Source organism: Elephantulus edwardii, unplaced genomic scaffold (assembly GCF_000299155.1).
Source record: "Elephantulus edwardii isolate Elephantulus edwardi_28Jun2011 unplaced genomic scaffold, EleEdw1.0 scaffold00218, whole genome shotgun sequence".
Classification (NCBI taxonomy): domain Eukaryota; kingdom Metazoa; phylum Chordata; class Mammalia; order Macroscelidea; family Macroscelididae; genus Elephantulus; species Elephantulus edwardii.
The window spans coordinates 1,610,278-1,628,573 of NW_006399968.1; the positions used below are offsets into that span (position 1 = coordinate 1,610,278).

An 18,296-nucleotide genomic window follows, 5' to 3' on the forward strand; every position below is an offset into this window, starting at 1 on the left:
TAGATCTCTTCCAGTCAGTTGGCCAAGTGGTTGTTCTCCAGATTTCTTGGCACAACTTGGTGATCATGTCCAGGGCAGCATCTGTTAGCTGAAATATGTCAATTGGTATACCATCTATTCGTGGGGCCTTATTTTTGGCTATTTCCTTCAAATCAGCTTGAACTTCTTCCTTCATCACCATAGGCTCTTGCTCATACGTAGTTTCATGAAATTCTTCTGTGTCTGCCAATTCCTTTCAATACAGTGACTGCATATATTCTTTCCATCTTCTTTTAATACTTCCTGGATCATTTAATATTCTGCCTAAAGCATCCTTGATTATAGCAACTCTACGTTTGAATTTGTTCTTCAGTTCCTTGAGATTAAGAAATGTGGAGGGGGTTTGGCACTTCTGATTTTCTAACTCCAACTCCTTGCATATTTCAGTGTAATATTTCACTTTGTCATCCCATGCTGCCTTTTGAAATCTTCTATTCAACTCTCTTTAGTACCTTGAATTCTTCCTGTGCTTTGGCTTCTCTGCACTCCAGTGCAATTTTCAGAGTCTCTTCTAACATCCACTTTGGTCTTCTCTTCCTCTTCTGTCTTTACAATGACCGTTTACACTCTTCCTGGATTATACCCTTGATATCCCCCCACCACTCATCTGGTCTTTGCTCATTAGTGTTCAAGACCTCAACCCTGTTCCTGAGATGGTTCTGAAATTCAGGTGGGATAGGCTCAAAGTCATATTTTGGTTGCCGTGGATTTGGTTTAATTTTCCTCAACTTCAGCTTGAACTTGCATATTAGTAGGTGGTGGTCTGTTCCACAATCAGCTCCTGGCCTAGTTTTCACAGCTGATATTGAGCTTCTCCAGAGATTCTTTCTGCAGGTAACCTTGAAGACCCCAAAACTGCATGGGATCCATTCCTCAGGTTGCATAGAGGGGGCATAAAGAAACCTTGACTGACGGAGAAGTTGGACAGCTAAAGGGACCATAGAACTCCCCGCCCATTTCCCAGGTAACCTTGAAGGCCCCAAAACCACACGGGATCCTTGGGCTAGGAAAAACCTATCTACACACCAGTTCTAAAGGACACATCACCTTCGCTCAGGAAACATTACCACTAAACTTAAGAGACACTGGTCACAACATAAGAAATTATCAGCAGCTGACGTGTTTGGAATCATAGAAGCCAAGGAAGCTTGGCTATCCGATATATAGCTATATAAACTATCAGATCAAGGGCTGGTCAATGGGAGATAGATGTGAAGAGAGTGGGTAGAAGTGGATGGGTATCCTGGTGGATGGTGGAGTAGGAACAACACTGATATTAATGGTTAACTCCACAATAAGGGATATAACTTTCACTTTTTCTATAAAATGCTGGCCTGTCTGATACTTCTCTAAATCTGAACATTCACATTGAGACAGACTAGGAAGAAGGATTGGCCATCCACTTCTGAAATAGCAGGCCTCTGAAAACCTTATGTACAAAAGAACACATGTAGATAAAAGAAAGGGCAACTGAGGTTGAGCTTTCAAGTATGGAAATACAAAGGAAGAGAACAGTTGTAAGCAGACACTAGTGATTGGGACATGGAATGTGAAAACCATGAATATAGGAAAATTAGATATTGTTAAGGAAGAAATGGAACGCATAAATATTGACATACTAGGCACTGGTGAGATGGTATGGACTGGCATGGGGCATTTGGAGTCAGATGATCATATATTACTCTGGAGATGAAAGGTGAGAAAAAATGGAGTTGCTTTTATAGTTAAGAAAGTCAATGGATGGATCCATCTTGACGTACAATATTGTGAGTGACAGGATAATATCCATACACATACAAGGAAATCCAGTGAATACCACTATCATTCAGATATACGCACCAACAACCAGCGCCAAGGAAGAGGAAATAGAAGATTTTTACCAACTTTTACAATCGGAGAGCGATCAAACATACAATCAAGATGCATTGATAATAATGGGTAACTGGAATGCAAAAGTAGGGAACAGAGAAGAAGATTCAGTAGTTGGAAAACATGGACTCGGTGACAGAAATGGAGCTGGAGAGAGAATGATTGAACTTTGCACAATGACTTATTCATAGCAAATACGTTTTTTAAGAGACATAAACGCAGGTTATATACATGGATTTCACCTGATGGTATGCATAGGAATCAGATCGATTACATCTGCGGAAGGAAACGCTGGAGAAGTTCAATAGCAGCTGTGAAAACTAGGCCAGGAGCTGATTGTGGAACAGACCACCAACTACTCATATGCAAGTTCAAGCTGAAGTTGAGGAAAATTAAACCAAATCCATGGGAACCAAAATATGACTTTAAGTCTGTCCCACCTGAATTTCAGAACTATCTCAGGAACAGGTTTGAGGCCTTGAACACTAATGAGTGAAGACATCAAGGTATATCATTGTCAAATTTTCCAAAACCAATTATAAGGAGAAAATTCTGAAAGCAGCTAGGGAGAAACAAGAGCAAACTATAAGGGAGAGCAAATAAGATTAAGTGCTGATTTCTCAGGAGAAACCAGGCAAGCAAGAAGACAATGGAACAACATATATTGAACACTCAAACAATACAACTGTCAACCAAGAATATTGTATCCAGCAAAACTGTTCATCAAACAAAAAGGAGAGATCAAGATATTCTCAGAAAAACAGAACCTAGGGGAGATTGTAAAAACAAGACAATCATTTCACAAAACAGTGAGACATATCCTTCTTACAGAGGTGTCACAGAAAGCAGGATGGACAAAAGTTACCAGTAACAACATCAAGAAGAACTAAAAAAATGATAGCAAAATAAAACCTTGCCTATAGATGCATACAATATGTACACTGAATATAATACATACACACTATACAATAATATATACACTATACAATATATACACTGAATGTGAATGGCTCAAATACACCACAGAAGAAAAAGAGTAGCAGATTGGATAAAAAAACCAAAACCAATCAATATGCTATATACATCTGAAAAGTGAAGAAAAAGATAGACTAAAAATAAAAGGATGGAAGAAAATATACCAAGCAAATGACATGAAGAAAAAAGGAGAAGTAGCGATAGCAATCTCTGATAAAAGAGATTTCAAAGCAAAAACCATCACAAATGACAAGTAAGGTCACTGCATAATACTTAAAGGGTCAATAGAACAAGAGCACATAACAATAATAAATAACTACGCACCAAATGATAAAGCTGAAAATATATATAAAACACACATTAACAAAATTGAAATAATAGACAACATTATTATAGTAGTAGGAGACTTCAATACACCACTTTCAAGAAAAGATAGACTACCAGAAAGAAACTAAACAAAAATACTGAATAATAAAACCACACAATAAACTAACTCAATCTCATAGATACATAAATGCTAATGCATGCAAAAAAAAGTGCTGTATACCTTCTTCTCCTATGTGCATGAAAAATTATCCAGAATAGATCACATTTTAGGTCACAAGGCAAGCATCAATACATTAAAAATATAGAAATATCACAAAGCTGTCCTCAGACCACAATGCTACAAAACTAGAAATTAATAACAAGAGGAAAAAGGAGGAAAAGACCAAACTTTTGGAAGCTGAACAATGCCTTGCTTGAACATGAATGGGTACAAGAAGAAATAAAAATTGAAATTAAAAAGTTTCTTGAAACAGATGACAATGAAAACACAACAAAACCTCCGAGAAAGAGTCAAAGCAGCAATCAGAGTTCAATTTATAGCAATAGGCAAACACACAAAAGGCAGGAAAAAAAAAATCATTGACTCTCTAACCCAACATCTCAAACAAACTGAAAGAAGAACAGTAAGAAAACCCTCTAAAAAACCTGAAATTATAAAAACTAGGGCAGAAATAAATGAAATAGTAAACAGAAAAAATAACTGAAAGCATCAACAAAAGCAGGAGTGGGTCTTAAAAAACATCAATAAAATCAACAAACCACTAGTAAAACTAACAAAGGAAAAGAATGAAAAGACACAAATATTCAGAATAAGGAACAAAAGGGACAATGTCACAACAGAACAAACTAAAATAAAAAGGTTAATAGTGAGAACCAAGATGGCGGCAGCAGAGGAAACAGCTAAAGGAGCTGGAAGAGCAGCAGGCTACAAAGAAGCAGGCCATCAGAGAGACCTACGTGGCATGCAGAGATGAGCCATGATGTGAACAGTTGGAATCTGAGTCAGAAATTTGTTAAAATAATTACTTTGGGAGCCCCAGGAGCAGCGAGCCATGGGCCCCAGTGGAAGCCACCAGCTGCATCCCAGCCAGAAGCTGCCAGCTGAGCTGCTGTGGCACCCACCTACCCGGAGCAAGCAGGTATTTTTGGGAACCAACTGCTATGTGGCTTGACTATGCAAGACCCCTTAACTCAGGCAACAGGAAGGTCCTGGGACCCTCGATAGAAGTGAGAAGCCACTTCCAGAAGGGAACAACAGGCTTCCTCCTTGGTCACTCAGGTACTTTGGGGAACAAAGAGCTGTCTGGCTTGACCACATGGGACACTTTAACTCAGGCAACAGGGTTGACCTGGGTCCTTAGATGGAGGTGAGAAGCCACTTCCAGAAGGGCTTCCGCCTTGGTCATTCAGGTACTTTGGGGAACAAACTGCTGTCAGGCCGGAGGCCTTGCATGCCTTGGGCCAAAAAGGAAGCACAAATATATAGGGGCTTCTCAAAACATTGCTGTGGACCAATGTGGACTTTTGAAAGCCACGAGAGCTGCAAGCATGGGTAGGGTATGGTGAGTGTCAGTGGGGTACAGCAAGCCATGGTGGGGTGCAGTGACCCACAATGGGGAGAAGCGAGCCACAGCAGGGAGGAGGGAGCCACAGTGGGACCCACTCACCAGGAGCAAGCAGCACAGCAGGAAATTGAGGGAGGTACCTAAGGAGGATTACAGCTGATTGTTAGACCCATTTTGGGACCCCATCACCTTAAAGAAGGAGGAGTGAGACAGCTGGAGCTCAGCTGGAGTGGCAGACTGAGTTCTTGAGGGAAAAATCAAGGCTTCCTGATTTTCCATTCAGGTCTTCCACACAGCCTCCTTTCCTGTATGCATCTGTGCGAGCATCTCCCCGACCCCTGCCTGCCCATGTGTGCATCTGCGTGTGCACCCACCCTATGTACATCTGCTTGTGTGCCTTCCTGACCATCTTCTGGAGCAGTGATGTCAGATCAAGAACCAGCTATCACCTCAGGCATGAAAAACTCTACCAAAGCAATGTCCAAAAAGAAGCAGACAACGTCATGCTCCATAAAAGTCCAAAGTAAGGTATCACCCACAAAAAGTGACACAGTAGCAATGGATTTCCTGAAGCCAGAAAGTCTGATGGAACTTTCTGAAACATAATTCAAAAGAACAATGATTGAATATTTTCAATGGGTGAAAAGCAAACTTCAAGAATCACAAGACATTGCAAGCAAAAATCAGGAGGAGCTTAAAAAAATCCAAAACAATGCAGATACAACTAACAAGGCATTAGAGGCACTGGAAAAACAAGATACCATGATCCAAAATATGTGGACCAAGGTTTCAGATGCTGTCAACATAGTGGAGGGACACATGAGCAGAACTGAAGAGATGGAACACAGAACCAGTGAAATAGAAGATAGAATTGTTACCACTGATGTCCTAGAGAAAAATGCAGAATCAAAAAAGAAGGGAAAAGAAGAAACCCCAAGAATAATGTAGGACACCATCAAGAGAAATAACAAGCGCATCACTGGAATCCCAGAACAGGAAGAAGCAAGTAAAGGTACCAAAACAGTTGTGGAAGAATTACTAGAAAACTTTCCTGGCATAATGAAGAATGAGAGAATATATATTCAAGAAGCTGAGCAAACACCATATAGAATAGAACCCAAAAGAAAAACACCGAGGCTTATCATAGACAAATTTGCCAGAACCAAAGATAAGGAGAAAATTCTCAAAGCAGCAAGGGAGAAACAAAAATCTATAAGGGAGAGTTGACAAGATTAAGTGCCAATTTCTCAGCAGAAACCATGCGAGCAAGAAGACAGTGGAAGGACATAAATCAAACCCTCAAAGAACACAACTGTCAACCAAGAATAATGTATCCAGCAAAACTGTTCATCAAATATGAAGGTCAGATCAAGATATTCCCAAAACAAACCGAATGTAAGGGAGTTTGTAAAAATAACACCAGAGTTGCAGGAAACAATGAGAGAAGTCCTTACAGACGTGCTACAGAAAGCAGGATGGACCAAAGTAACTAGCAACAACACCAAAAAGAACTCAACAAAATTATAGCAATAAAACCTTGCCTCTCGATAATCAAACTGAATGTGAATGGTTTAAATACACCACTGAAGGGGAAAAGAGTAGCAGATTGGAATAAAAACAAAATTTATCAATACAATCTACAAGAGATACACCTGAAAAATTAAGATGAAGAAACACTAAAAATAAAAGGGTGGGGAAAATATACCAAGCTAATAGCAACCAAAAAAATGCAGGAGTAGCGATATTAATCTCTGATAAATTTCAATGCAAAAACCATCACAAAGGACAAGGAAGGTCACTAAATAATGCTTAAAGGGTCAGTAGAACAAGAGGACATAAAATAATAAATATCTATGCACCAGATGAAAGACCTACAAAATAAATAAAACAAATATTAACAAAACTGAAAAAGGAAATAAGACAACACTGGTATAGTACTTGGAGACTTCAACACACCACTCTAAAGAAAAGATAGAACAAAACTCAACAAAGATATTGAGGAATTAAACCACACAATAAACCAACTTGATCTCATGGGTATTTATAGGCTAATACACCGGGGATGGGGGGGAGAAGCACAGTATACTTTCTTTTCCAATGTGTATGGAACATTCTCCAGAATAGACCACATTTTAGGTAACAAGGCAAGCATCAATACATTGTCAAACATGGAAATAAAACAAAGTATCTTCTTGGACCACAATGCTACAAAATTAGAATTTAATAACAAAAGGATAAAGGAAAAAAAACTATATATTTGGAAGCTGAACAACATCTTGCTTGAACATAGTGGGTACTAGAAAAAATAAAAATGAAACGAAAAAGTTTCTTGAAAGAAATGACAATGAAAACACCACTTACCAAAACCTCTGGGGAACAGTAAAAAAAAAAAAAATCAGAGGTCAATTTATACCAATAAGCAAACACATCAAAAGGCAGGGAAAAAATGATCATTGACTCTCTAACCCAACATCTAAAAAAAACTGAAAAAGAACAGCAAGAAAACTCAACACCTTCTAAAACCCCCTGCAATTATAAAAATTGGGGCAGAAATAAATTAAATAGAAACTGAAGAAACAATTGAAACCATAAACAAATCTAGGAGTTGGTTCTTTGAAAAGTTCAATAAAATCAACAAACTACAAGCAAAACTAACAAAGGAAAAGACACAAATAATCTGAATAAAAGATAAAATGGATAATGTTACAACAGAACCAACTAAAATAAAAAGGCTAACATTGGCATATTATTAAAACTATGCTCAAACAAATATGAAAATCTAGAGGGAATGGACAAATACTAAGAAATGGACAACCTACCTAAAGTGACACAAACTGAAAGTGAACACTTGAACAGACCCATTACAAAAGAAGACATTGAAAAGGTAATAAAACAACTTCCAGCCAAAAAAAAAAAAAAAGAAGCCCTAGACCAGATGGTTTTACAAGTGAATTTTATCAAACATTCAGAGAAAAACTGTCACCAATTCTACACAAACTATTTCAGAAAACAGAAAAAGATGGAATTCTCCCAGACTCATTCCATGAAACAAACATATTCTTGATACCAAAGCCAGGTAAAGACACCACCAAAATAGAAAACTATAGGCCAATATCTCTTATGAACACAGATGCAAAAATCCTGAATACTGGCCAATAGAACCCAAAGATACATTAAAAAAAAATCACCATGACCAAGTAGGATTCATAACAGGCATGGAAGAATGGTTCAACATAAGAAAAACAATTAATGTAGTTCATCATATAAACAAAGAACAAGAACCATATGATTCTATCAATTGATGTAAAAAAAAGGCCTTTGACAAAATCCAACACCCTTTGCTGATTAAAACACTCAACAAAATAGGATTAGAGGGGAATTTCTTCAACATAATAAAAACTATATACACAAACCCTAGGGCCACATTGTTCTCAATGGAGAGAGATTAAAGATTCCCTTTAAGAATAGGAACTAGGCAAGGATGCCCACCATCACCTCTCTTATTCAATATTGTATTGGAAAGCCTTATCAATAGCAATAAGACAAGAGTAGGAAATAAGAAATATCCAATTTGGCAAAGAGGAGGTAAAATTATCTCTATATGCAGATGATATGATAGTATACTTAGAAAACCTTAAAGACTCAGCAAGAAAACTACTGGACATAGTTGACCAATTCAGCAAAGTGGCAGGATACAATATCAACTTACAAAAATGAGTTGGATTTCTCTACAGTGTCAAAGAAAATACAGAACTGGAGCTCAGAAAAACAATACCCTTCACAATAGTTAATCACAAGATTAAATACTTGTGAGTAAATATAACCAGAAGCACAAAGGATCTAGTAAAAGACAATTACAAAACATTACTCCAAGAAACAAAAAGAGATCGGGGGAAGAATATTCCTTGCTCATGTTTAGGAAAACTCAATATTGTGAAAAGGACAATACTACCAAAGACAATTCGCATGTTCAATGCAATCCCAATACAAATACCAATCCCATTGTTCAACGAGATGAAAAAGGCAATCTCCAGTTTCGTTTGGAACGGAAAAGGGGCCCAAATAAGCAAAGCACTCCTTAAAAACAAAAACAAGGTAGGAGGCCTCTCACTCTGATTTTAAATCCTACTACACTGCCGTAGTGGTCAAGACAGCATAGTACTTGTACAATGACAGACACATAGATCAATGAAATAGAATTGAGAATCTAAAAATCAGCTCGTATACCTATGGTCAAATGATTTTTGACAAGGAGATGAAATCAGTTAATGGGGAAACAACAGCCTTTTAAACAAATGGTGTTAGGAAATTAGAAAACTAGTTCAGAAAACTCAAGCAAGGTCCACACCTCACTCCATACACAAAAACTAACTCAAAGTGGACCGAGGATCTAGGACTAAAACCAAGGACTATAAACTTCATTGGAAGAACTCTAGAAGTCCTAATCCACAAGTTAAAACAGTCTTTCAAGTATCCTGCAAAATCTACAACCAGGAGAGTATAAAATAGATGAATGGGGCCTTCTAAGAATCAAATCCCTATGCACATCCAAAAACATCACCAACAGGGTAAAAAGGGAAGACTGGGAAAAAATATTCAGTAATGACAGGTCAGATAAGGGACTTATGTCTAGAATTTATAAAATACAGAAGCACCACAAGATGAAGGTAAACAACCCAATTGAAGAATGGGCACAGGATATGAACAGACACTTCACTACAGAAGATACTTAGATGGCCAACAAATACATGAAGAAATGTTCAAATCCCTAGCTCTAAGAGAGATGCAAATAAAACAACTATGGAATATCATCTTACCCCAGGATCAATAGCAAAGTTCAACAGAGCAGCAAACAACAAATGCTGGTTAGGTTGTGGAGAAACTGGAACCTTTATTCACTGTTGGTGGGAGTGTAAAATGGTGCAACAACTCGGGAAGACGGTATGGCACTTTCTCAAGAAGTCTAAAATAGAACTATCATTTGACTCAGCAATTGCACTACTAAGAATATACTCTAAAGAAACCAGAGCTTCCACCCAAGCAGGCATATGCACACCTATGTTTACTGCTGCATTATTCACAATAGTAAAGAGATGGAAGCAACCCAAGGGCCTTTAAAAAGTGGACAGAGAAGCTGTCCATTCCCACAATGGAATATTATGGAGCACTGAAAAACAAGGAACTCATGAAATATTATACATATTGGGTGACCCTTGAGGACATTATGCTGAGTGAAATAGCTTAGTCACAAAAGGACAAATACTGACTGCACAATGCCTGTGTTATAAGACAGGACTTCCATGGGATTGAGGGGAAATTAAGAAAAGAGGGATTAAATAATGAACACTGTGTTTAAATAGATGAGGAAAAGAACTGTCTGAAAGTAATACACGATTAGATATCATCTGCATGACAACAGTTCATAATAAGAGGTGCACAGAAAAGTGAACTGGGGCAATGAAATAATCTTTTTAAAGAGAAATGCAAACTGGAGGATGGTAGGGAGAAAGATGTACAACAGTGCATGAGTGGAAATCCAAGATTTCTGTAAACTTTCATTAAAATATCAATAAAAAATCATAAAAAGAAAAAATTTTAAAAATAATTACACTTAATGTGAACAGACTAAATGTACCAATTTGGGGGGGGGGAGTAGCAAAGACTATCAATATGTTGCCAAAAATAGACCTATCTAAGAAACAAGGAGAAACACAGACTTAAAATCAAAGGCTGTAAAAATATATATCAAGCAAATAGCATACACAAAAAAAGCAGGAGCAGCAATACTAATCTCTGATAAAAGATACTTCAGGATGAAAACCACTATAAAAGATAAGGAAAGGCTCTATCTCATGATTAAAGGCACATTATATCAAGTAGACATAACCTTGGTCAACATATGCACCAAATGACAGACCAGCAAAATACATAAAATAATGGTTAACAGAATTGAAGAAAGAAATTGATCGCACCACAGTAGTGGTAGGAGACTTTAATACATCATTATCACCAATGGATAGGTCAAGTCAAAGGAAAATTAACCAAGATGCAGAAGATTTAAGTTATACAATCAGACAACTTGACTGTGTGGATGTATTCAAAGTAAAACTCAAATTCACTTTCTTCTCAAGTGCACATGGTACATTTTCTCCAGAATAGATCATATATTATGACACAAAGCAAGCCTCAAGAAATTAAAAAATACTGAAATAATACAAAATATTTTCTCAGACTTCAATACCATAAAAACTAGAAATTAATTACAAAAAGATAAAGCTTATAAAACCATGCATGTGTCAGCTAAATAATACCCTGCTAGAAGAAACAAAGAAGGAAATTTAAAATGTTCCTTGAAACAAATGGAATCATATGTATAACATACCACAACCTCTAGGATGTAGCCAAGGCAGACCTCAGGGGACAGTTCATAACAATAGACACACACACACACACACACACACACACACACACACACAGAGAGAGAAAGAGAGAAATTAATGACCTGATTTAACATCTCCATCAATTAGAAAAAGCAAACTAATCAAACAGTCTCTGAAGAAAGGAAATTATAAGAACAAGAGCAGAAATTAAAGAGGTAGAAAACAGACAAACAGTTGATACCATCAATAAGACCAAGAGCTGCTTTTTTTAAAGGTTTAGTAAAATTGGCAAAATTGCAAACTTACCAGAAGGGGGGAAAAAAGAAGACACAAATAATTCTACTAAGAAATAATAGAGGTGACATCACAATAGAAACACATTAAATTAAATAGATAATATCAGAATACTATGAAAAGTTATACTCTGATAAATTTGAAAACCTAGAGGAAATGGACAAATTCCTAGAAACACATGCCATACCTAGACTGACATGGACAGATGTAGGACACTTCTACATACCAAATGCAAAAGGAAAAAACCAAAAAAACAACTGAGCAGATCATAAAAACACCACCCCACAAAAAAAGTCCTGGACCTGATGGCTTCACGGCTGAATTTTACCAAACACTCAGAGAAGATGTATCATCAATTCTACTGAAATTATTTTTAAAAATAGAGAAAAAAGGAATACTCCCAGAGTCATTTTATGAAGCAGCCATAATCCTAATACCAAACCCAGGCAAAGATATTACCCCTCCAAAAAAAGGAGGGGAGGTGGACTACAGACCAATATCTCTCATAAATATAGTTGCTAATATCCTGACCAATAGAATTCAACAGCACATCAAAAAAATATTTCATCATGACCAAATGGAATTCCTAACAGGTATGCAAGGATGGTTCAATAGAAGAAAAAGAATCAATGTAACACATCATATTAACAAAACAAACAACAAGACCAGCATGATCCTAGCAATTGATGCAGAAAAGGCCTTTGACAAAAATTCAACACCTCTTCCTGATAAAATACTCAACAAAATAGGAATACAACGGCATTTCCTCAATATTGTGTTAAGCATATATGCAAAATCAGGATCCAGTATCATTCTCAAGGAAAAAGACTAAAAGTGTTCTCTTTGCAAACAGGGACCAAACAAGGGTGCCTACTGTCAACACTCCTATTCAATATAGTATTGATAGTATTTGCTAGAGCACTATAACCAAAAAAAGGAAATAAAAGATCAACAGGTGGTGAAACTGCTGCTGTAGGCAGATAAATATGATAATGTACACAGAAAACCCCAAGGACTCAAAGGCAGTAAGTCACATGGGAGGATACTGCCTTTGGGTTGGCAGCACTAGCTCCATAGAAGCCCACCAGGGCTCCCTTGGAGCCACTAGTAGATTCAAACTGTTAGAGTTTTGTGACCTTTATGTTTCCAGGGCTCTTTGTCCATTTCCTCAGTATACCACAAATCACTCAATTTCCACAGTAAACTTGCCAGTCCTGTCAGTACATAAGGCACTCTATTTACACAATCAATTATTGTATAAGAGTTATAAAAACAGTGCTAGAAAAGTCATAGAGAAACAATTCATTGCACCATAAAAGGCATGCATCTTAAGGCAAATGAAGGCACAATCTCCACTGTACTGTACTGGATATTCTGGCTAATATATTTGTTACAAAAAGTGTTCACACATTCAAGTCCTAAGTTACAAGGACCTAATCATAATGAGTCCCATTTCCCCACTTCTTTTAATATCCTAAGTGCTGCGCTGATATTCAAGAAATATGCAGTCATCCACTACTTCATCCAAGTCAAGTGCTGGATTTGCCAACTGCACTATCCTGAGGCACAGAAAAGCCACAGCATCTTTGGCAACAGGTGTGAAGTTCTCAGTGAGAAGGATTTCCCTGGCATCTGCTCTTCATTTCCATGTGAGTTCTGCAGATCTGGGAAAACAATTCACACTATACAGTGTTCATGAATCCATGGCTATAAGTTATCAGTGCACACCAGAGCTAAAGTCATTCAGTGTGCTGCCAGAAACAGCCGTCAGTACCTCAACAGATGCTACTGAGGAGGAACTTGTTACTCTGGCCATAGGCCAGTCACACACAGGCTAACTGCTAAGGCCTTTCAGTCAACATTTAGAGGGAGTAGAGAACCCAGCTGAGGACAACTCGGGCCCAAAGAACGAGGAGGCAACACAAGGGCCAAACAGAGAGAGACAGCCCAAGAAAGATGAAGCCTGAAAAACAACAGCACATGTAACAATCTACAGAAAATAGAAAGCTCAGCTGAGCACTCTTATAGCTTATTCAGCAGATGTCGTCTGTTGAAGCCATGAAAGGGGCAAATGTAGTTGAGGGAAAGTTTAACAAAACTATTTAACAGCTCAGGAACCCTGGTTAAGCACCAAAGCCACAAAATGAGTGTGTTTGCTTCCATAAAGAGTACTACCAAGAACATCCCCTATTATGTGGGCTCACTGTGTGCAGTTGGAAAATCTGCTGTCAGAGAGCATTCCAAAGTGTTGACGAGCCATGATGTCAGCTTAAAGACTAAGGTGCACCTGCCTCAAGTCATGGTCTTTTCAATTACTTGCTATGAATATGAAAATTTTACTAATTTTTAATGACTAAGGATGACATATGAAGAATCAATGCCTTTGAGTTGTGGCATTGGAAAAGAGTACTAAATATCCCACAGAGTGTCAAAAGAAAGAGCAAGTCTGTCCTAGAGAAGCGAGGATAGTGGAACTCTGTCTCATATACTTTGGGCACACTGTTAGAAGGGGTCAGGCCTTGGAGAAGGACTGCTTGCTTTCAAAGGTAGAGGGCTGACACTAGAAGAAGACCCCTCAACAGGATGGATTGATGTAGTAACTATAACAGTGGGCTCAACTATTTTGAGATGGTGAAGATGGCACAGGATTGGGTGGGGTTCAGCTTTTTGTTCATAGCATCACTTTAAATCTCAGTCAATGGCACATAACAACAAAAACATAAGTTGGAAGAAACTCAATAGCTCACAAGTATATGAAATACATTCCCCATGAGGAGAATGGGGGAGGGTGATGGTAAAGAACCTATTTATGGAGAACAAGATCCATAAGCACTAAAAATATTATAAGCAATAAAGGTGAGCTTATGTCCTGTGCCTGGTCTTGTTTTAAGTGTTTTTCCATGTTCTCTGTCATTTAATCTCTGTTTTCACACCTAGAACAGGTTCTTAGTGTTAGTCCCAGTAGTCTGAAGGATGGTGAGTAATGTACAGAGAAGTCCCAAACAGGAATTCCTGCTCAAGTTATTCCATGAGCCACCTCTAAAATCTGCAGTTGACTCTCTTGCCTGAATTGGCTTTCCTCACCAGTAATTAAGACAACTTCCCAGAAACAAACACCAGAAACCCACTGCCCCTGAGTGGAATCAGAATTATGACAACATCATATGTTGCAAAGCAGAACTATGTGTCACAGAGGTTTTGAAGGCTGTGATGTTTGAAAACCAGGCCACCAGGGCTTTGTTCCACAGCATCTCTGCATGAGTCTGAACCACCAACCCTCTCAGATAGTAGCAAAGTGCTTCCTGTTCATCACACCTACAGACTCTATCCTCTCCAGTTCCAATAAGGCATGCCCTGAGCTCAGATTAGGTGGACCACCTAAAGGAAAACTTATTATCCTTCTAATATCCATTACTGGGGGGGGGGGAGGGAAGGGGTAGAATCCAACATTCTTTTTAGTATGCAACTAAACTGTTTATAATACTGGGCTGGAAACAATAGTGTAATCGTAGTTATAAAATTTGTAATGCCCAATATGTCATAACAACACCCTGAATTACAGAGATAACTGAGATGAAAACATTGCTTTTGCCTATTTATTGGAATATTTCTCATTCTGTCCACATTTTCAGGGGGGAAATAAAGAAGAATATTTTCCACACATAAACTTCTATCACAGGGCCAGCTCTCAATCTCTGATTCTCACCCTGCCTCAAAAAATGTTCTGCTCAAAAGCAAGGCTCCATGAATGCTAGCTGAATGGATCATCACTCCACCTCTTCTGTAAATATTTATTCATTTGACATGTATACAGAAATTAGCACTGGTGGCCTAATGGGAAGGAGCTGCACTGCCAACCCAAAGACATGTGGTTCAAATTCACAAGAGAAAGATGGGAAATTTCCTCCTGTACCATTTACAGCCTCTGAAAACCTGCTGCAGAGTCAACTATGAGTCAGTTTTGACTCTGTGGCACAAAACAATGTAACAGCCCAAGGATTTTTCAAATCATGCAGTATTTGCAATTGCCAAAGGCAGATTCAGGGTTAAATTAAGGATCAATTTAGCAATGACAGCCAGAACAAATAACTTGTTGGCCAAGACTGTTTCTGATCCCCTGAATCTCTTTATCTGGTACACCTTGAACCTTAGACCGATAATACCTAAGTCCAACACTTTAGGAAACATAAAATCACAAACATGAAAGATAATTTCTCATTATTACAAAAACTATTTTCTTCTCTGCGTGATCGCTATCAGTAGCTCTGCCATGGGACTCACTCTAAGCAATCTGTTTAAGGCTGTGCTGTTTAACCCTTCTGAATCTTCACTCCATCTGGAAAAAAGAAACCTCTTCACAGGAATGCACAAAAATCTTCCTACATTCCTAGAGCTGGCATGGTGGGGGCTGGCGCCTGGACCCCTGACCTCATAAAGCTCATCCAATGGCCACTTGACTAAGAATCTCTAAGATATACTGAGCAGAGAGGGGTAAGAACAAAAGTTAGTCTACATTGCAGCTCTGGTAGCATAGATAGTAGACAATTTTGCTTTTGGCCAGGGCTAAGGCTCTCTGTTAGTTCAAATCCACGAGGGAGAAAAGACAGGCAATGCAATTATAGCCTCAGAAACCCAATGGAACTGGTGAACAATGTGAACTGGTTTTAGCTCCACCACAATCTGTATGAGGCCACTCCTTGACCCAAACAGGCTGCAGATCTCCTCATAGGCTCTTCAGGATGACAACACACACCAGCCTTGATACGTGTCATTCATACATTATCATTTCAGCTTAATATGCCAGAAAAAGCAGCAAAAAAGAAACAAAGGATATGCTTTGATTAGAAAGGGAGAAGAAATTAGCTCATCAAATACATTCAATTTGAAATAACTAAGTATTAAAATTCAAGCGGATTTTCTCTTACTACTGATATTAGTCTATCTCTTCTCTGTAGGATATCTCACTGTTATAATATTTACATGACCTAAAGAAGCATTATGCCCCCCAGGTGGCCTGGGAAACACCTGAAATTGATTTCTGGTGGTCAGCAGCTATAATAGAATAACGTGAATGTCTAGCCATAGACTGAAGTTTACGGTAATGCGATTTGCTCTCTGTAATTTAGAAGAGTCTGCAATTTCTAGTTTCTAGACCCCATCAACAACCTAGAAGACTTGAAGGACTTACTGATGAAGATCCAAGACCAGTATGTGCCACACTACAAACAAAAATAAAAAAAAATCCTCACTACTGGATCAACAAGCAGTGTCATGGCAAACAGCAAAAAATTAGACATTGTTTAGGATTTTTTATAATTAGTTAAGGATTTTATTTTATAATTAACATCCATTCAAACAGTAGTAAACAAAAAAAAACAAATGACATGCTGATTGTTGTTGCTGTTAGATGCCGTCAGTCGAGTATGACTCATAGTATCCTATGAACAACAGATCCAAAACTTGTCCTACCTATCCTGTGCCATCCTCACAATCTCTAACATAAGCCCATTGCTGCAGTCACTGTGTCATTCCACCTGAAGGTCTTCTTTTTCTCTGTCCCTCCACTTTTCCAAGCATGATGTCCCTCTCCAAGGAACAGCTTCTCTTAACAATATGCCCAGTGTAAGTAAAATGAAGCTTTATAATTTTTGCCTCTAAGGAACATTCTGGCTGTGTCTCCAAGACACACTGGTTTACTCTATTGGCAGTCCATGGGACACACCACAATCAAAGGCATCAATTCTTCTTCTGTCATCCTGTCCAGGCCCCAACAGCACAGCAAATACAGCACTGGGAAAATCTGCTGTTAAGGGCCTCTTCGAAATGCTGAGGAGCAAGGCTATCACTTTAAAAGATGAAAATGCACCTGACCCAAGCCATAGTATTTTCAACCACCTGCCTCATACATATGTGAAAGGTGGATAGTGAAGACCAAAGACCAAATGCCTCTTTTACGGTGTTGCGAGGAATGCTGCCAGAAGAATAAACAAATCTGTCTTGGCAAAAAAGAGCAGCCAGGATGTTCCTTGAACTTGAGGACAGTGAAACTCTGTCTTACTTTGGGCATGTTATCAGGAAGGACCAGTCCATGAAGAAAGACATCATACATGGTGATAAAGAGTATTGGGGAGAAAAAAGAAAAGCCTCAGAAAGATGAACTAGCAGAGAGGCTACCATGAGGAATGGAAGCACGGCAGTGGTGGCACAGAACAGGGCAGTGGCTCCTTTTATTGCACACAGGGTCACTACAAGTCCAAAACTACATGACAGCCCCTAATACCTAGGGAGCTCTGGTTGCCTAGTGGTAAGAAGCTACATTGCAAATCCAAAGGCAAGTAGTTCAAATCCCCCGGCTGCTCCACAGGAGAAAGATGGACAATTTCCTTTTGCGTGATCCACAGCCTCTGAAAGACTCAGCTAAGAGTCAGTTCTGACTCAAAGGTACATAATAACACCAAAGTCTGTACATAGGCTATCCAGGGCAAACCTTACAAAATTTTGTTGAATGACTAAGTGAAACATGTAAATAAGTAGATAAACAACTGGTAACCATCACCCATTGGACACAGCAGATGGACACAAAGAGCAAAGGCCTTACCTACCAACCTAAAAGTTGGTGTTTCACCATCGGGTCAAAACTGACCCATAACTTGACCCTTTGGCAGGTTTTCAGAGGCAGTTAATCACATAGAAGGAATATATGATTAGGTATTATTGTCATGACAGGAATCCAGAATGAAGGTAGCATAGTGGAGTGGACTTGGGGTGAGGGACTGAATAACAATGAAAGAATTTTTTCTTTTACTTTTCAAAAAGAAAAAAGCGAATGGGGGGAGGGGTGGGCTGG

At 38.5% G+C, this 18,296-nt stretch overlaps 1 protein-coding gene across 1 annotated transcript in view; it reads right to left on the minus strand.

Annotated features, from left to right (window-relative positions):
• The window catches only part of SUSD4 (sushi domain containing 4), a 362,690-nt gene that overhangs the window by 315,179 nt on the left and 29,215 nt on the right, over window positions 1–18,296 (minus strand). The window lies entirely within an intron of this gene.